Here is a 19,075-nt window from a genome sequence, read left to right on the forward strand (position 1 = left end):
CTGCCAACCCTATGTCCTGTGCTGTTGGAGGTCCCGCCGACTACTCTTCTGCCGGGGTTCTGCCAATCCTATGCCTGTGCCGTTGGAGGTCCCGCCGACTACTCTTCTGCCGGGGGTCCTGCCAACCCTATGTCCAGTGCCGTTGGAGGTTCCGCTGGGGGTCCTGCCAACTCCATGTCCTGTCCCGTTGGAGGTCCCGCCGACTACTCTCCTGCCGGGGGTCCTGCCAATCCTATGTCCTGTTCCTCTGGGGGTCCCGCCAACAACTCTTCTGCCGGGGATCCTGCCAACCCCTTGTCCTGTTCCGTTGGAGGCCCCGCCATCACCTGTCTCGCCGGGGGTCCTGCCAACTCCTGGTCCTCTTCCGTGGAGGATCCTGCCGAAGCCTGTCCCACCGACTCCGGTTCCTGTTCGGCCAACACCGGGTCCTGCCCGGCCTCCGGAGCTGTCAGGTCTTCGCCCTCGAGCCCGGCCCCCTGAGAGCCACAGTCTTCGCCCTCGGGCCCGGCCCCCTAACTCTTCCTGCCGCGGTCCTCGCCCTCGGGCCCGGCCCCCTGACTCTTCCTGCCGCTGCCTTCGACCTCATGCTCGGCCCCCTGAGTTCGCCCGCTGTGGCCTTCGCCCCACCATGGATTCTTCCTTGCCCCCGGGCCGTCCGCCCGAGACCCCCACCTTGGACTCTGCCTTGCCCCCGGGCCGTCCGCCCGAGTCCCCCTTCTCGGCTTCTGCCTTGCCCCCGGGCCGTCCGCCCGAGATCCCTTCCGAGTCCTCCGCTGTGCTCCTGGGCTGTCAGCCCAAAACCCGTCCTCCAGACCCCCTCCACCCACCCTGGTGGCCCTAGTTTTGTGATTTCCTTAAAATTCTGGGATGAGAGTCCACATAACAATTTACTCTAAACTGTAATTTCCCTTTCATCACTCACCTCAGCAATGGACCTCTCTCCACTGTCCCTGTGTTCTGCCTCTGACTCACTCTCAAGCGCCTAGATGTCAAGAGGGGTGGTGAAGTGATCATTATTTATTGAGCAATATACTCTTTCTCATTGAATCATAACAAGGCATATTGAATGTAAATACAACTGACTCTAAAGTAAGTCCCAGTCTGTGACATTGGACATTTTGAAGACTCAAAGTCCCAAGCAGTATAGGTAGAATATTAGCTACAGTAGTCTATGTAATGTGCACAGAAAATAAATAGCTAACTGAATACCGGGATGGAAATTGCCTATTGCTTATTGCCTCAGTAAAACATAAACACACACAAAAAAAGCTTCTGAATGATAAGAAGTATAATTAAAAAATAATGCACATTACCATTTTGAGAGAGAGTCGCCTACCAAAGTTGAAGAACTCAGAAAATAATCTCTTATCGAACTGAGGCTCCAGTAAAACACATTGACTGTGTCTCTACATGGACATCAGCAAGCCGTTTATGAGTATTATCCCGGTTATGATCATATTGGGGATATGGTGTTTACAGGAGCACAGAGAGATCGGGTAATTCATGTTCCCTGTTTACATGATAAATACTAGTAACCTGGCATTTCGATACCTTTTCTCATCTAAACTATTCAGTATTTGTATCTCTCTATCATGACATAAAGACGAAACTCCTCCGCCGCCATCACTGTTAACTGATTAACTGCAACCAGCTGAAGACTTTCCTCTTTTTTGAAAAAAAAATTCTTATGTCCATGTTGTCTGGGGGAGAAAAACATATCAAACCAAGAGATCGTCAGCTTTGATTTTCGCTGTATTAACCATTTCCTGAACATTTGGTGTGTGTGCCTTACCTCTGCTACCGGCATCGCTTGATACAACAGATCTGAGCTGTCCAACTATGGCAACACTCCTTGAACATGTGCGCTATGTGAGAATCTGCCTTGGTACAAAGTAGCAGTGAAAACATGGTACGGAGTTTCATTGATTTGGGCATTCTCTCAATAACCAAGTGGAATGGATTTGATACTGAAGCACTGACACAGCGCTCTACAAAGTGCGGCGAGTGGATAGACCGATTCACGGACTTTCCACATGGTAAAAGTGGGGGGGGGGGTCTAAACTAATCATTTGAAAAAGTGGGGGGGACATGCCCACCAACATAAAAGATGAATATATGTTTATTTATGCATGATTTGTCTTTCAACGGTGTTGTGTTTCTCACACAGAAAAAATAGAGCAATTTCAGTAATAACCAGGTATAATCCAATATGTGTGAGTGAGAAACAGTGCGTGGGGAGATTATTTTATTAATCCTCTGTAGGTGTGGTTATTCAAAGCCTTGGATGAACAACCTGTTCAGAGCACGTATCATGGCTAAATGCTGAAGTAACACAAAGCAATGCAGACATCTGTAACATATTAACTGTCTGACTCACATCGTCATGATTATAATAAAATGAATAATCCTATTCAGTTCCAAGCATCATGGATTAATTAAACCAAAAAATGTTTTAAAATGTAAATTACAGAATTCCCTGAACACGCTCAGCATGATGTTTCGATGGGATTCCTCCTGTGAACAAGAGAAAAAATAATACATCCAGTGTGTGTCTGCCACATGGATCCTTCAGATGCTGTTGTAAAATGTGTTTGCTTTGTGCTTTGATTTGGTGCCAGCAGATCCTTTCCTCTGTGGTATTTGGAATACATTCCTCTGAGAATATCCTATTTATTTAACATTCATTGGAGCTAAAGTTTGAAATCGGTGTTGAACTTTATTCACCCACGTATTACCTGTGAAAACACGGAGGGGAAACATTTTAAGTTCACACCAGAGCCGCCCCACTTCCCTCCGTCAATCAAGACATTTAAGGAACAGCTGCAGCAAATGTGTTAACACTACATTTACCAGGCAGTGATCATATGAAAGTAAAACTCTGGTCAAATATTATTAATGATAAAAAGGAATGTAAGTCAATATTTCTGCTTTAAGTTTGGGTTTGGTCCCCACTGACTAGAGAAAACTCCTTAGCTGCTAGATTTCCAAATATCTCCTCTAGCTTGTCTGTCTGCCATTTGTCAGGAAGATAGCATAACGTTTTAGAGATCTCTTCATATTTGATGTGATTTAATATGAATGTAGGAATGAAAGTGGTGAGAATGAACCATACGCTAACTTTGCTGTTAAAACAAAACAACAAGTTAGAAGGAGCTAAAAGTCTTTGCACTTATACCGTAGGCTTATAGTACTCTGTACATTTTGAAATTCAAGTTTAAACTTACTTTTTCATTTGATGTGATTTCGCTAAGAATGATACGGTATTGAATATGTAAGGGATAATGTGCAGCGAGGCGGTCATTATGGGGAAAAGAAAACCCGACAGGCTGATCAGAGAGCCCAACACGAAGCGGAGGGATCTTGATCAGCATGAAGGGCTTTATACAGTTCAATTGACCAGACTTCTTTCTGCAGATGGGAGCGTCCTTAACAACGGTCAATAAGTGCTTGACAGCGGTCTTCACAACTGGATTAACCTCTTAAGCCCTGAGGCTGTTTTTCAGGTTTCAGACTCGAAAATGCTATGCCCAAAACAAATGACTATAACTTAACTTCTAAGAAGGTTATATGAATAATTTATTTTATTAAAGCAAGGTTACATCTGTGAGTTGGATATAGAAGTGTCAGAATCAATATAGATATTTCTCAGTCAGAGTAAATTCAGATGGAATATAGTAAAAAAAGGTAAATTCTTACCTCCTCCTAAAATAAAACCATTACTTATAGTGAAAACCACTCTTGAATGATGGTATGGTAGACTAAAAGCTTTAGGAATCCAAAGTATAACATACAATAAGTACCCTGTATCAAGAATGAGGCAAAACAAGTGAAATTTGACCTTTTTAGAGAGGTTTAGCAAAAAGAAGTCCTGACCTTTGGGCACATTTTGGCACATTTGGATACCATCAGTACCATTTGACTTTTTTCAGGTACCATACTGTAAAAATAATTGTATTATCACTATAGGTAATCATTTCATCCAAGTGTTTTTATAAAAAAAATCTTTTTTTTATGTAAATGGTGTGTGTGTGTGGACTTTGCCACAGTCCTTACATGTTTATCACCCGACTAACACTTCTAGGAAGGTTTACTTACACAATAACAATTAGGAAACATAGGATAAATTTGTCTCCAACAGTAGCAGATTTATAAAAAAAAAATAACACACTAAAAAACTACACTAAAACCGAAATAACACCACAAGCATTTTTTTTGTAAACACTGGCAAAAAAGAAAAAATGTACACAACCTGAATGTGTTTAGTGTTTTTGAATTGAGGCACCAGGCACTTAGTGCAGAAGATAGGTCTTCACCGTTTTGTTGCCAGCACCAGAGCACCTCCTGAGCACGGTGGCATCTTCCCCATAATACTTGGGAATGCATACGAGTGATGATGGGGGGAGTGGTGGTGGTGCTGCAGGGACTTCACCCCTCATGTCTAGAGCAAGCTGCTCCCTGAAGGACTTCTGGGTGTGTGGCTTCGTCCTGCCGGGGTCACCCCTCATCTTCTGCAGCTCCTTGTGGAGAAGGAAGCTGTTCACCACTGCAATGTCCAGAAAATGGTAAAAACAAGACTTGTACCATTTCATGGTTTTGTGGTGAACGCTGTACTACCCAATCAAAGCATCGGAAACATCAACGCAGCCCATGCTTCTGTTGTAGTCCACCACAGCGTCAGGAACGGTAACAATCTTAGTCTCCCACACACCAGCCCGTTTCACTTTCCTCCTGACAGTATGTCCACTGAAACAGAGGATGCAGAGGGAGGCTGAGTTAGTACTGGTGCAGACGTACGGTGGCGTAGCTTGGATGTTGACTGCTCTGGGGCAACTGTATGCTGATCTGATGCATGTCGTAGCTCGGATGAGGCAGATGTTGATGGCTGTGATCCAGAAGCCATTTGATACTCGTCTTCATCACTGTGAAAACAAATGTGGAAAAAACAATTACTTTGATTACTTCACTGGCTTATTCTTTCAAAAATGTAACTCAAATCAGAAATAATTCTCCATTTAGCGTGTGTGAAATAAAAGTATACACATGTCATATATATATATATATATATATATATATATATATATATATATATACTGATATACAATACAGCTTTATTTATAAACTGCTAATAGTCAATGTCTGTAGAACTACAAAACAGCATCCATTTGGCGTGTGTGAAATAACAGTATATATATATATATCTATACATAGACTGGGTTGATATACAATACAGCTTTATTTATATACTGCCGTGTTATAGTCACGAAATACAATTAATATATTGATAAGTGTTCACCAACACGATGTTCCCATTGTTTTCGTTTCTCACAGAACAATGTCTGTAGAACTACAAAACAGAATCCATTTGGCGTGTGTGGAATAACAGTATATATATATATATATATATATATATATATATATATAGACTGGGTTGTTAGAAATTAAAATCAATATTTGATGATATAAGATAGATCAAACACCAGTACTTCTATACATAAACTGTTTTATTGTGAAAATACTTCCGGTTAGCTTACGCCTGTGGTTAAAGTTTATTTTGAAAAGCTATTCCGGAAAGGAACTCCGAAATACCAACAGGAGCTTGACTTCAGGTTTTAGGGGAAAGTAACGATTGCAGCCGTTAAAACGTATTAAATGAAAAGTCATGAAAGAGATAAGGAGGAGAAAAGGCGTGTGGAAGTAAGCAATGAATGTACATTTCGAAATCCTCTGTTATGTGCGATATCAGACATTGGTGAAAGGAGGGTGGAAGGCGCCACCTTGTGTCATGTTTACAAAGAAGATTATTGACATTAGGTCTGGCAATACAGTCAATCATTATCCTGGTGATTATTTCGCTTATTTTCCCTTCAAAGAGCCATAATTCCCATCACTAATTGCTGAACAGGCTTGCCCATGCTTTTACCAGCGGTCCGTTCTGGTAGTTGACCAGGAAGCAAGCCACATTGAAGAGCTCCTCAATGCTTCCACACACAGACAGTGGTATGGCTTTGTCAAATAGTTTATTCTCTTTGACTCTTCTGATGCACCTCTCCACATGGACCCTAAGCCTGGGCAGCAATTAGTGAGGGAGATTATTTGTTGACCCTGCTTTAAAGGATAGTTTGCCTTTAAAAAAATGGTGCTTTTTATCACTGCCTGGGTTTTGGTTGAAGTGCATCCAAATGCTACTGCGTTTGGCTCATTTTCCATTTTCAAAAGAATCGGCTAATGAATATAACTAATATATACAGATGTAGCGATTCATTTCAGACAGTTTGAAACGCGAGGGCCGTGATTGGTACGTGATCTGCCCTCGCTCAAGGGAAAACCTCCAGCTTGACTTGAGACCGCCCCCGTGATAGATAAATGTAATTATAATGAAGCCAGCTGCAATGGATCATTGATCCACCAGGGGGTGCAGTGGGGTTCCACACTGGAGCTCATGTGAAATAAAGTGAGATACAGTATGCTGGATATACAGCGGAACTTTGTTAAGATCCATATGTCACGGATATCATACTAATGTGCTAAATAAGAGACATGTAATCATTTACAAAACATCACCATGTTGTTATTTAACAAAATAATTTTGTTATTCGAAAAAAACGAACGGGAGGAAATGCAGCCCGGCTCTCGATGTTTAATCCTAATTTAATCATCATCTTCACCACGATCATTTATGTTTATGTTTGCCGAATTGACATGAAATCACTGACACATTTGAATATACTGTATTCAACTTCATTAAAACGTTATTAACGTGCCTAAACTCAGTAATTCACCAAAAATATGTATATTTTAATGGAGTTTCGTCGGTCGATCAGGATCCCAAAGTGTAGCGGAGGGATCCTCATCTGGATGAAGGATGTTATTTTCCCCATAAAGAACAAGTCGCTGCAAATTATCCCGCTTATTACATGGCCACATTCTCAACAAAGTGACGACATGACTCCCAATATTAATTGAAATGCTTTTATGGATTTAGAAAATGTTTTTATTGATTTAAAAAATAGTTGTATGTATTGATTTAAATTGACATGCATCCGCTAAGAAAAATAGTCCGTTGTTACCGTTTTTTAAACAGTCAGAATGAAACGGCAGCTCTCAGCTGTGTATTTACACAACTAATGGCCCATCAACCACAGCTCTCTCCCCCCCTCCCCCCCCTGATCTTTCTTCTCCAGCAGCTAAATGAACAGTAGGTTACTCTGAGTGACCATAGACTGTATGTGACAAGCTTACAGTTAGTGACGTAACAACACCATAAAAGCTGGTGGGTTGAAAGCAATACGGGAGGTAAAAATAACTAGAATAATTGTGATTTATTTATTGTGGCTTTTATGTTTTTAGGTATAAAATGTTATGTAATTCAGGCTTATAGTTCACCCTTCTCTAAAAGCCTTCAACAATGACAATATTCATTGTAATTTAATAAATCCTTCCAACACACATTGTAAAAAATAGCCTACTGTAAGTTAAGAAATCATTTCAATATGTAGGCTACATCTTCTGATGTAACAACAATAACATTATAAATAGTAACATAGCTGAACATGGTATTGCACATTTAGCTTTGAGTGTTACTGACCTGAGATGTTTTTATTACATGAATTAAGGTGACTGAGGCTTTTTAACATACAGGGATGCAAACTCATCAGGTATGAAAAAGGTGACAATGATCCGAGCCCCCGGCTCCCCCACCCCACGGAATGACAGAGGATTTTAGCAGTCAGAACAACTAAAGCAGCAGTGTTAATAATAATAGAAACGCCAAAGAGTCACATCTAATAGAAATATATAAAAGCATTTATTTTAAATTTTGGAGCAGTCAGTTTATAATTTTGGCAGCACTGTTGAGCATTTTGACAATGTATTTTCATGCCTCTGTGCAAGGCTTAAGTCTTTTTATCTTTATAGCCACATGATGTAAAGTAACTAAGTTCATAAACTCAACAAGTACTATACTTGGGCACAATGTTGAGATACTTACTTTATTTAAGTATTTCAATGTTTTGCTACTTTGTTCTTCTACTCCACTACAGTTCAGAGGTACATGGTGTACTTTGACTCCACTACATGTGTTTAATACCTTTAGTTACTTCACAGATCTGGATTAATTAAGTGAAATATAGGCTAATCAAGTGTTAAATCAGCCTTTAGTTCCACCTGGAGTAAATCCACAAGCTACCCTGCAGTATACAAAGTCATTCAAACTAGCTGCACCTTTACCAGCTTTGAAAACACTTTCATGATCAATCATTATAAAACATATCTATTATTCTGAAATGGGCCAATCTACACAATGACTACTTTTACTGTCGCTACTTTCACTATATTTTGATGATAATACTTTTCTACTTTTACTTGAGGAACATTTTGAATGCAGGACTTTTACTGTAACAGAGTATTCCTACACTCTGGGACTATTACTTTTAGTCAAGTACAAGATTTGAGTACTTCTACTTTTACTCAAGTACAAGACCTGAGTACTTCTACTTTTACTCTAGTACAAGATTTGAGTACTTCTACTTTTACTCTAGTACAAGATTTGTGTGCTTCTACTTTTACTCAAGTACAAGATTTGAGTACTTCTACTTTTACTCTAGTACAAGATCTGTGTGCTTCTACTTTTACTCAAGTACAAGACCTGAGTACTTCTACTTTTACTCAAGCACAAGATCTGAGTACTTCTACTTTTACTCAAGTACAATATATACTTATACCACCTCTGTTTATAGCCTATGAAAAAAACTATTAGAAATAGAAGGCTAAAGCTAACGTTAGCAGATAGTGACAATGTATGCTAGCTAGCTAGCTCAACGATTCCTTAAATAATATTGCCACAGAAAAACTTTTCAGTTCACATCACGCTCTGCCGCTCCGACAGGGAGCTCTGCTCTGAACACCTGAACAGCCCGTTCTAACAGCTGTTCACCAGCGGTCCAGTCTGTGCCACAGTGACTCCGGACGCACAGTTAATATTAACGAACGCACCCGTAGGTAATGTAGCTGCTGAAGCTAGACCATCATCTCGGAGCAGCAGAGCCTTATTATACATCCATGAGCAGAGCCGACAGGCAGGAAGACTCGAGCACACAGCTCGTACTTCATTATAATATATAAAAAAAGAACACCATGCGTGTCATGATGGCACATAACAGCTCACGGCCGCAGATTACTCCGGTTCCCAGCCCCCCCCATACCCCAAAAATATTTGTATTGCAGATCTACATGAATCACACAAACGACTTATTTTGGATTCAAAACGGCGAATTTCGCCGAAAGGTGACAAGTTTGCATCACTGAACATAGACAGAGCACAACTGAAACATAACATCTGAAACGATGTAACAACATAATACACTTGTGGGGATGCTTGGGATGTGAGGAGTGAGGGACACGGCTTAGAACGGGCGTGTCGCCTGGCAGGACAGGAGAGTGTGTGCACCAGTCTGCCTTGATCTATGAATTCATGTCCGTGACACTCACTACTGCCCACAGCTGTTTTATAGAAGGAAATTCCTTCACTTCATGAAAGTGTTTTAACCACACACACCTCTACACACACATGACGGGTGTTATTTTCCCCATAAGGAACAAGTCGCTGCAAATTATCCCGCTTATTACACGGCCACATTCTCAACAAAGTAACGACATGACTCCCAATATTAATTGAAATGCTTTTATGGATTTAGAAAATGTTTTTATTGATTTAAAAAATAGTTGTATGTATTGATTTAAAAAATAGTTGTATGTATTGATTTAAATTGACATGCATCCGCTAAGAAAAATAGTCAATTGTTACAGTTTTTTAAACAGTCTGAATGAAACGGCAGCTCTCAGCTGTGTATTTACACAACTAATGGCCCATCAACCACAGCTCTCTCCCCCCCTCCCCCCTTGAACTTTCTTCTCCAGCAGCTAAATTAACGGTAGGTTACTCTGAGTGACAAGCTTACAGTTAGACACAACACTGTCATTGCAAGTGACCCTCAGTTAGTTGACTTTTATGTTCAACTGCTAAATTCGTTACTGATAAAAAAGGGCTTCGACTGTACCTAATTACCTTAACACTAGAACCGCCAGAGGTTTTTGTATAGGCCTACCTAAACCCGTCAAATCCCGCTATTAGAATGCAATTTTTAACAACATAGGGTGCTACATAACACACTTTCAGGAAAAGTCACGGACTGGGAGACTTTAATATTTTATTGAAAAAAAGTTACATTGCACACACACAACACACATCACACAAATTGACCCGATTGGCGGTTCTAGTGTTAAATAAACTCACTAATTAATGAAACCAGTTCAATACGCATTATTCTTATTCTTATCATTCTTTATGAGCGCAGAAATAGTCTTAAAATCAGATCTGTTTTTTAAATGAAATCTGACGGCAGGCAGTTAGCTCTGATCACCTATGATAAATGCGCCGCACCTAATCGCTGGCCATTCAGCCACAGACACTGTTCGAAATGGGGGGGAGCTAGGGGGAGCTTGGCTCCCCCGAAGAGGGAGGGAGCTCCCTTGATGGCTGACTTTGAGATAAATAGGGGGAGCCCAAAACAATCGTGCATATTTGTGTCACACAGATTAGAAATGTTGAGTTTCTGTAAATAACAGTTCTTGAAATAAATAATAGTTATTGTTCATTACAGTTTCTGAATATTTGTTTTATATTTGTGAATATGTCTGGGTGTTGCCATCTGTATGTGGCGGCGCTGCATTCTTACTTACGTTGCTATGGTTATGGCGGTTATGGCGGTGATGCCGGCGCGGTATTTGAAATGTTCATATTGATATTTTTTTAACTCTGGCTGTGTAATAAAAAAATATGGCAAAACGAAAACAGCCAAGCGTCACAGCTTTTGGATTCACAAGCAAAGAAGCCAAGGAGTCTAAAAATGACAACGTGAACGGAAAACAACTTTTAGTTGGTCGGCTGTAAGCGGCGATAGGGTCGAGTTTGACAGCTCCACACCGAGGGAGAGCCTGCCGATGCGGAGCCTGAAGAGGCTTCAACAACGGCCACATCCGCCGGCATAGTGACACCGTCTGTATTAGTAGAAGAGTGTTTTTATAGCAATTGATCGCATCCGCGCTGCTGCGCCAGTCAACAGAGCGTGCGTGTGACATATTTAGTAGCAGGATGTGCTCTGAAAAATAGGGCTCCCCGAAAGCAAATGGGTAGTTCGAAAACTGACAGAGCTCCCTCTATACAAATCAAACTGTAGACGGTGTGAAAGCACCTATTGTTTTAAATAATGGTCGGAATGTGACCTGTGAGCCTTCTGAATTACCGTGGGACAGCAAATTCTAAACTAAAATGTTCAATCAATAAAGTAACATCTTATCTTATCTTAATAATATCTTCATATTAATAATAATAATAAATCATACAGTATGTGTCCGAAAGGGAGCAGGAGGAAGCAAACACAAAAATATACTGCATATTAAAGCAAAAGATTGTAAAGGTTAAAGTATGAGCATAACAAATAAAGAAGTGTAATGTAAACATTTATATTATAATTATGATTATTTCATATATAAAGACTATATATTATTGAATTACAAGATTAGATATACTGTAGTTGATCTAAAATATTGATGTGTTCAAATGCTCTTCAAAACACAACTGAAAGTCCATGAAACTTGTCTTTCTGTATTTGTGAATGAAGCGCCATCTCCTGGTTAAAACCTGAAATTGAAAATCTGGCCACGCCCTCTTGGAATATAGTGGGAGGGCTTAACATTCCTCTATACTGGTCTTTGGCAGGCCGTAGGCAGGAAGCTGTAAGCTGGAGTCCGAAATTCAGTGCTACACCTGTATACAGTGGCGGCCGGCCCATAGGGGCGCTAGGAGCGCCGCCCTCCTCTTCCCACATGTTTGATTGTCATTAAAAAAAAATATATATATATATATATTTCCCCAAAAAATATATTTTTTATTTTTATTTTTATTTTTAAAGAACAAGGTACATATTATATAGTTGGTATCAGTAAAATCTATAATCTACAATAAAATCTCGTTTAAGATTGTTTTACAATGTCTAAAGTTACTGATAAGTCACATGTTTCCTGCCTGGCCGCAGCGTGTATCATTACCCTCTCTCGTCCGGGCGGTAGAAAGGAGCCCTCAACCAGAGCAGCTGCAGCCAACAAGCTGACTGTTGCTATCTGTAAACTATGCCGCCGAAACATAATTTCAGCCAATCAGCGTCGTCAGATCTGATGCTCAAAGGACGCCCTTTTAGCGCCCTGGCCTGTGTGTTTGTGAGTTGTTTAGACTCGTATCCAAGGTGACGCTACAGTGGGGGATGGCTGCGTCTGCAGGTGTAGACTCCGGTGCTAGTGGATTGCCGGAGCTGTAGATTAACATTTGCATGCTTATTGTAGTTGTAAGGGCAATGCCTGTGGCACCGTGGAGCATATGTGTGGGCTGGACCTATATTTTACAGGAAAGGAGTGATCAGAGGGTCGAGTTGTCGATTCTTGTTCAGTTTTCATCTTCCTCACCCTCTCAGACTTTGAGTTGCGCGCGCTGCTAAAGAGACGCGCTACCACGGAAACCAAACAATGGTAGGCCTATAGCTTTATTAAAGTCCGAGTGGAAACAGTCGTGAGTAAATCTGATTTTGTCAGAAATCGGGAGAAATGCGGGAGTCTCCCGCGAAAATCGGGAGGGTTGGCAAGTATGACTGACACACACACACACACACACACACACACACACACACGCACACACACACACACACATGGTTTTGTCACCATTTCCATAGCCCCACCAAAAATATTTTCCACCAGCCGCCACTGTATATATATATATATTATATATAACTAATGAATTATAACCTCAAAACAAATGCACACAAAATTAACATAGGACAATACATAATATAATAAATCCACAACATTATAACATATGATTTAGTGTGGTACCAGAGGTTGTGCTACACCTTTTTGCTGTCTGTCATTTTGACGGACAGGATCATAACATTTCCGTCAAAATCCATTATTACCCGTCGGTTTGTACACAACTGACGGGGGGAAGAACACGCTGGTGAATTGTCAACGGGGGGGGGGAGGGGGTTGTGAACTGTTAGCGCCGGTGTTGTGTCAAATGATGCACCCCCACCGTGAAATGCGCCCCGTGTCACGGGAACGCACATTTCTAAATGAAACGTTTAGACCTTAAAACGAAAAGTAAACGTTCAGGTTTTTTTTAATGGTCATTTTCAGACTGTGAGTCGTTTAGTGGTAGCTGGTCCCTCGGCTCATGTCGTCCCCTCGGGCCACCTCTGCGTCACCAAATAATGTGTCAGCGTCACACCCCCTGACCAACGTATATTGCAACACCCCAACCATCAAAATACGGAGCAAAAAGTCTAAACACAAGAATCATGACTTGCTAGTCTACCACTAAATGACTGCAAATTACCATTAAAAAACCCTGGACGTTTACTTTTCGTTTTAAGCATCGTTTTAAGGTGTAAACGTATCATTTTCAAATGCGCGTTAAATATAGAAGCCTAGGACTCTTTATCTTCGCTAGCAAATCTTTTATCGCAACTAGACTACAAGGAAATAGTGCTACTTGGTGATTTTAACTGGGACTGGTTAACTGCAGTGTCTTTGTATCTCTTTGAATGTTACTCAGATTGTTGACAGTCCTACTCGCCCTAACATTAAGTCCCCTAATAAATCCTCCCTAATTGATCTCATTCTAACTAATGCTCCCTATAAATACTTATCTGTGGGAGTATTTGCGAATGATCTGAGTGACCACTGTGCTGTAGCCACAATAAGGGACACTAACTGCCCGTCCACACAGCGGCGTGCGTTGAAGCTTCAACGCTTCTGCCCATTCACTTTGAATGGGGTGACGTCACGCTTCGCCGAACTGCATTGTGGGGAGCGTAGCTACGCGTTGCTCGCGTTCCTTGCGTTCCTCGCGTCAAAAGTTGAACCATGTTCAATTCAACATTGATGAACATTTTTAACAATGAATGCTTCAAAATTTAAATATGCCGGATTTAAGCTTTTAGCTCATTTCCATCCGTAGTCCCTCACATACAACGTTTAAGAACATGACATTTATATACATAGCAAAAATAAATACATGATATGCAGAAAGAGCATGAACAGCCTATACAAGCATTTACCACATAGCAGCTATGATATATAAAGTGCAAGAGAAGATAAAAGAGCTACACAAAGTGCAAGAGGAGACACCCCTGTGTTGAAGTGCATTTAGCGGTGATTGCTCGTTTGTTTGTTTCTCAACCATTCTTTTAACCTTTAAAACCGTTCAAAGTGGGACAATCCCGTAACTCAGTTGGGAGGCTATTCCACAATGAGCTGCCCTTAATTGATAGTACATTTTGACCGAAAGTGGTCCGTCTATGGTGGACTTCACATTCCCCTCTGGTTTCTAACCTAGTGCAGCGTCCAGTGTGTTTTTTTCTATAGTATATGATGCCTGTAAATGGAGATCTATTTGTGAGTTCTAGATATTTAGATGGTGTACTAATTGACCAACAAGAGAGGCTGATAAGAGATCATTTGATCTTCACTCACAACACATGTGAAATGTTGTGAAACATATGTCACCTACAATCTACAATCTTCAATCAGTAGGCACTTATATAGGAACAAAGAGGAAATGCATCATCAGCTTTTATCCAATAATGGAAAAATAACTATGATGACACATCCTTACTTTCATTATCTAGCAGTGCATGTGTAATATTTATATTATGCTAATTTCACACATAACTGCATTAATGTGACATTTGGATTGTTTCCCACCGTCTGTTGTTAGTGTGTGTGGTGAACAGGTATTCTAGATCCTTCCTGAGACTGTGATGTGCAGGCATGTTATTCTGCAGCGTTCACTAAAGTGCCAGCTGTAATAAAGTTGTCCCATCCACAGGGTCACTGGTGCTTGATGAGCCAAGAAATTACACTGTTCCTCACTTTAATGTATGGGCGGATTCTTGTCATCATTATGTTCTGCCGTATTAGTTATTTTCCTCTAGTGGATAAAAGCTGATGCATACATTTTCTTCATCATTCCTGTGTAAGTGCACTTATTGTCCAAATATATTGCACAGCCTAATATTTGAAGCTGACATTCTGTACAGGTTTTAAAAGATGGGTTAGGGTTAAAATGAAATTTTCCTACAACCTCTTAGGATATTTTACTGTTTGGGACCCTTGGACCGGAAATCTGATTACTACACCAAGACCCCCAAACTATTGACCCAGCTGAATGGCATCAGAGCGTTAGCAGGTGTGTTACAAATGTGCTACACTGGGGAGCTAAGAAAACAGTTTAACACATTCCCTGTTATTACCCAAATGATGTAATTGTGCTAATGCGCCAACCATGCATGCAGCATGTTGCAGTTGCTCCTGCTAGATTTTTTACTATTTCAACTTTCTTATTTGATCTTATTTGTTATTTTTCTGTGCCCTCTCTAAACTTTCCTGCAGATATAATTGTGTTAGTTTTCTTTGCTGATGAGTTGCTGCTGTTGTCCGCACCACAGTTGCACTGAAAGGTAAACCGCAGAAACAAAGGAGGAGAGCAGGATTCAGATTTATAGATAAAAGGAGATACAGTATATGCCACGTCTTCCCCCACTCATCATGGGCAATGTAGGCTGGCTGACGGAATGGACGAGTTAATGGCGTTTGCTTGGAGTCAGACAGAATAATTGGAGTGTAGTTTAATATGTAAACATGGCTGCCATAATCAATTCCATTGATGGCTCCTGGACTTTTTAGGCAATGTTTCCATCAACATGTTTCTATTGATGGTTTCCTCATTTGCTCATAAATATACGCTAAATGATCTATCTATCTATCTATCTATCTATCTATCTATCTATCTATCTATCTATCTATCTATCTATCTATCTATCTATATATCCTTCTCCATACTACACTTACATGTTTTCTTTTTCTCATTGAAATTAAGTAGACATTTCTAATGATCATTATTTCTGAATACACCCTGGTGGTTTGCTTCATCAGCAGCACTATCAGAGAGCAAACAAATCAGTATTAAAACATGTAAAAATAGAATGAAGAATGAAACAACGCAGTGGGGCAGACTGTGAAACAAATCAAGGAATCTAATCTAAATGCGATGTTTCAAATGTCATGAGTAAAAGATTAATATTGACTGAGGGAAATTACGGCTCTTGTAGGGGGAAACTGCATGTACCAGACAGCTGAGATTGAAAGGAATTCATTCAATTTCCCATCTACCTCTCCCCACTCACAAATGTAGTAAAGTTTGGTTGCAAAGAGTATTTTATTGGCATGCCGCTGGTAGAGAAAGCCAAAACAAAAGATGAATAAGACAACAACGGTTCCACATCAGATTGCAGAATTATGTTTTTACAATGGTATTGTTTTCCGACATAAATGACAAAAGCTTTCACACTTTTGTAGTCATTATAGACGTATCAACTTAATGTCTGTTGGAATATAGAGTGTCACATCCCTTTCTGCTCTTTGACCCAACCCTCTTGCTCTATCACATTCTTCCCAATTTCACACATTAGCCAATTACTAACACAAGGTAATCAAATCTGCCCTTCAAATCCACACCCTGGTCATCTGCTGAGCTAGGGGGATAGCATTAGTGCTCCATCAGTGGTGATCTCCGGGCTTAAGTTTATATTGCATTATGGGGCTTGGCTGGGGCAGGTCAATCAGATTTGTGTCTGAGGCAGCTGCTCGATGAAGGGCTCTTAAAAAGTATTTTTAAGTGATGTGTGTTCTGTTAGAGGATGTCCAAGCATGTGTGGGTTCTTCTGTTTCAGCATGTTTACTTTTGTATACTCACGTCTCTTTTTGTGTATGCCAATGTATCTTTGATGCTCCGTTTAACGCGACATGCTTATCTGCGTCTTCCGCTTGGCGGGGTCAAGGGGTGCTGGGTAAGATGGAGCCAACAGGAAGCGACATCTGTTGTCTGACGTCTGACAAGGATGGATTGCATGGCTGATGCACATGGGGCTCATCCAGGCTCCCCAGGTCATGCGGTGCTTGCCTTGAGGTCGGCAGAGGTCAGAGCCCCTCTACAACTTTCTCCCCCGGCAGACTCCAGGAAGCCAATCAACTTCAAACAGCAGCTGATCATCTGGGGGGTAATTGCAAATCAAATGGACCTCTCTTTTGGGGTGGAGTGCTCCCTTTCCTTTTCACGCAGAACAAGAGGCCACTTCCCTTTCTGCTCTTCTTTTTCTCTCTGCAATTTGTCTTTTCGGCTGCTTTTATCCCATAATTGTGATGGAGGACATTGGAGAAAAGCAAGGCAGAGTGGAGCAAAAGAGGACAATATGATTCACAGATTTGTCACGTGTGTGACTGTGCATGTATGTATGGTACTATTGAGTGCCAGCTGACAAACACATAGAGCCAGCTGCCTTGGAATACAGTGGCAGTCTTTGTGAAAATAGTTTAAACCCAAACCCACAGCAGCATTTTCCAAATAAGTCCCTTTGCAAATGCACAGTAATGATGCGTGCGTGTAGAAAGCCAAACTCACATACTGTAGTTTCTGCATTAAAAATGGCATCTCTACTTCCTTTTCCTCCTTTTTTTCCTTCATTTTGCTTTTCACTGATTTGGTATTGTCATACATTTTCGCCCTGGAAATGTGTGAATATATAAGTGTACATATATATTTGCACGAGTATATATACATATGTGTGTGTATGTTTAAACTGAATTTCATTTATTTATGTGTATACGTACAGACATGGAAGCCTGACTCCTAACTGTTCCGTTAACATGCTGTGATATTTGGGTCCCTGAACAAAATCCTTGAAAATTGATGATTAACGGAAGGGCTATTATCTTAATAAGCTATTCTACTCATGTTGTTTTCGATTGTCTGTTTCATTAATTTTCAGTTGTAATATTGAATTGAATAAGTAGAAATAATTGAAAATATATATATATTTCATATTTTCACATTTTGAGAATACAGTGGCAGTTTTTGTGGAAACAGTTTAAACCAAAACCCACAGCAGCTTTTTCCAAATAAGTCTCATTGCAAATGCACAGTAGGCTACTGCTACTCGCCTGTAAAAAAAACTGACTCACATACTGTAGTTTCTGGATTATAAATGTAATCTTGATGCATATAGTTTGATATTTTCACATCTTAAGTGGGGCCGTGTATGTTTGTCAGTTGGTCCTCAGAATGACATGCAGCCACTTAAAGCCAGCTGAGCCAGAGTGCCGTTCTGTGGCGATCTGGGTGAGCTTGTTAAAGGACATCCTCAAGGCCTGCTTTCTCAAATTACTCCTGTGTGGCAGGGGAACGAGAGCCAGCCGCTCTGCTGTGTGGCTTTACTTAATTGCAAAAGGTGACGATGGAACCGTCCCTCCTAAATCTCCCCACTTATTGGGCACAAATTCATAGCCGAGAACTACAGCCCATTACCCTGTATTGTGTACATAATGTTCTACATGTCAGGGGAGCGCTGACGGAGCGGTCGGGAGTAGCTGGAGGTGTTCTCCTCGCAACGAGCCGTGCAGGATGTCCTTACACGCTTCGATCCTTGGGCTTCTCAGGGGTATCAGTGTAAAAAATGGACATCCTATAATTTCTCCTCTCGGCTCCAGGTGCTCTTTCAATTACAACCTTTCAATGTAAAATACTGAAGACCATTCTCCTCCATATCTCTGGCTGAGAAACGGGTGTGAATTTATGGAAAGGTCAAAATTAAATTAGAAAGGATGAGACCTGCAGAGAGCTGGCGTCCAAATGAGCATCACTTTATATAAGTTATAGAGATATGTGGCCAACACCGGGTGGCTCTTCGGTTTGGCCTATCACTTTCCATTAACAATAGGGTTATAGAGAGAATTACATGCATTTTCACTGTGCCGGAGTAACTGATACGCTCTTTGCCTTATCCCTTAAGTCCTCCGAGTGTTAGAGCATGATGAAAAAAGCGAATATAGATAATAAAAGAGCAATAGATAGGATTGCAGTCTTTTTGGAACAGCTGTCAAATAAAGAGCCTTGACGACAGACTGCTTTTCAGCA

General features: G+C 40.8%; 1 long non-coding RNA gene across 2 annotated transcripts in view; it reads left to right on the top strand.

Annotated features, from left to right (window-relative positions):
* Positions 1 to 1,822: 1,822 nt before the first annotated feature.
* Positions 1,823 to 19,075, top strand: part of LOC307029174 — a 690,427-nt gene continuing 673,174 nt past the window's right edge. For both annotated transcript variants that reach the window (XR_013805243.1, XR_013805244.1), the window contains exon 1: positions 1,823 to 1,909. This is a non-coding gene — a long non-coding RNA (uncharacterized lncRNA). The remainder of the gene's footprint in view (positions 1,910 to 19,075) is intronic.

Source organism: Notothenia rossii, assembly GCF_949606895.1.
Source record: "Notothenia rossii genome assembly, chromosome: 2".
Classification (NCBI taxonomy): Eukaryota; Metazoa; Chordata; class Actinopteri; order Perciformes; family Nototheniidae; genus Notothenia; species Notothenia rossii.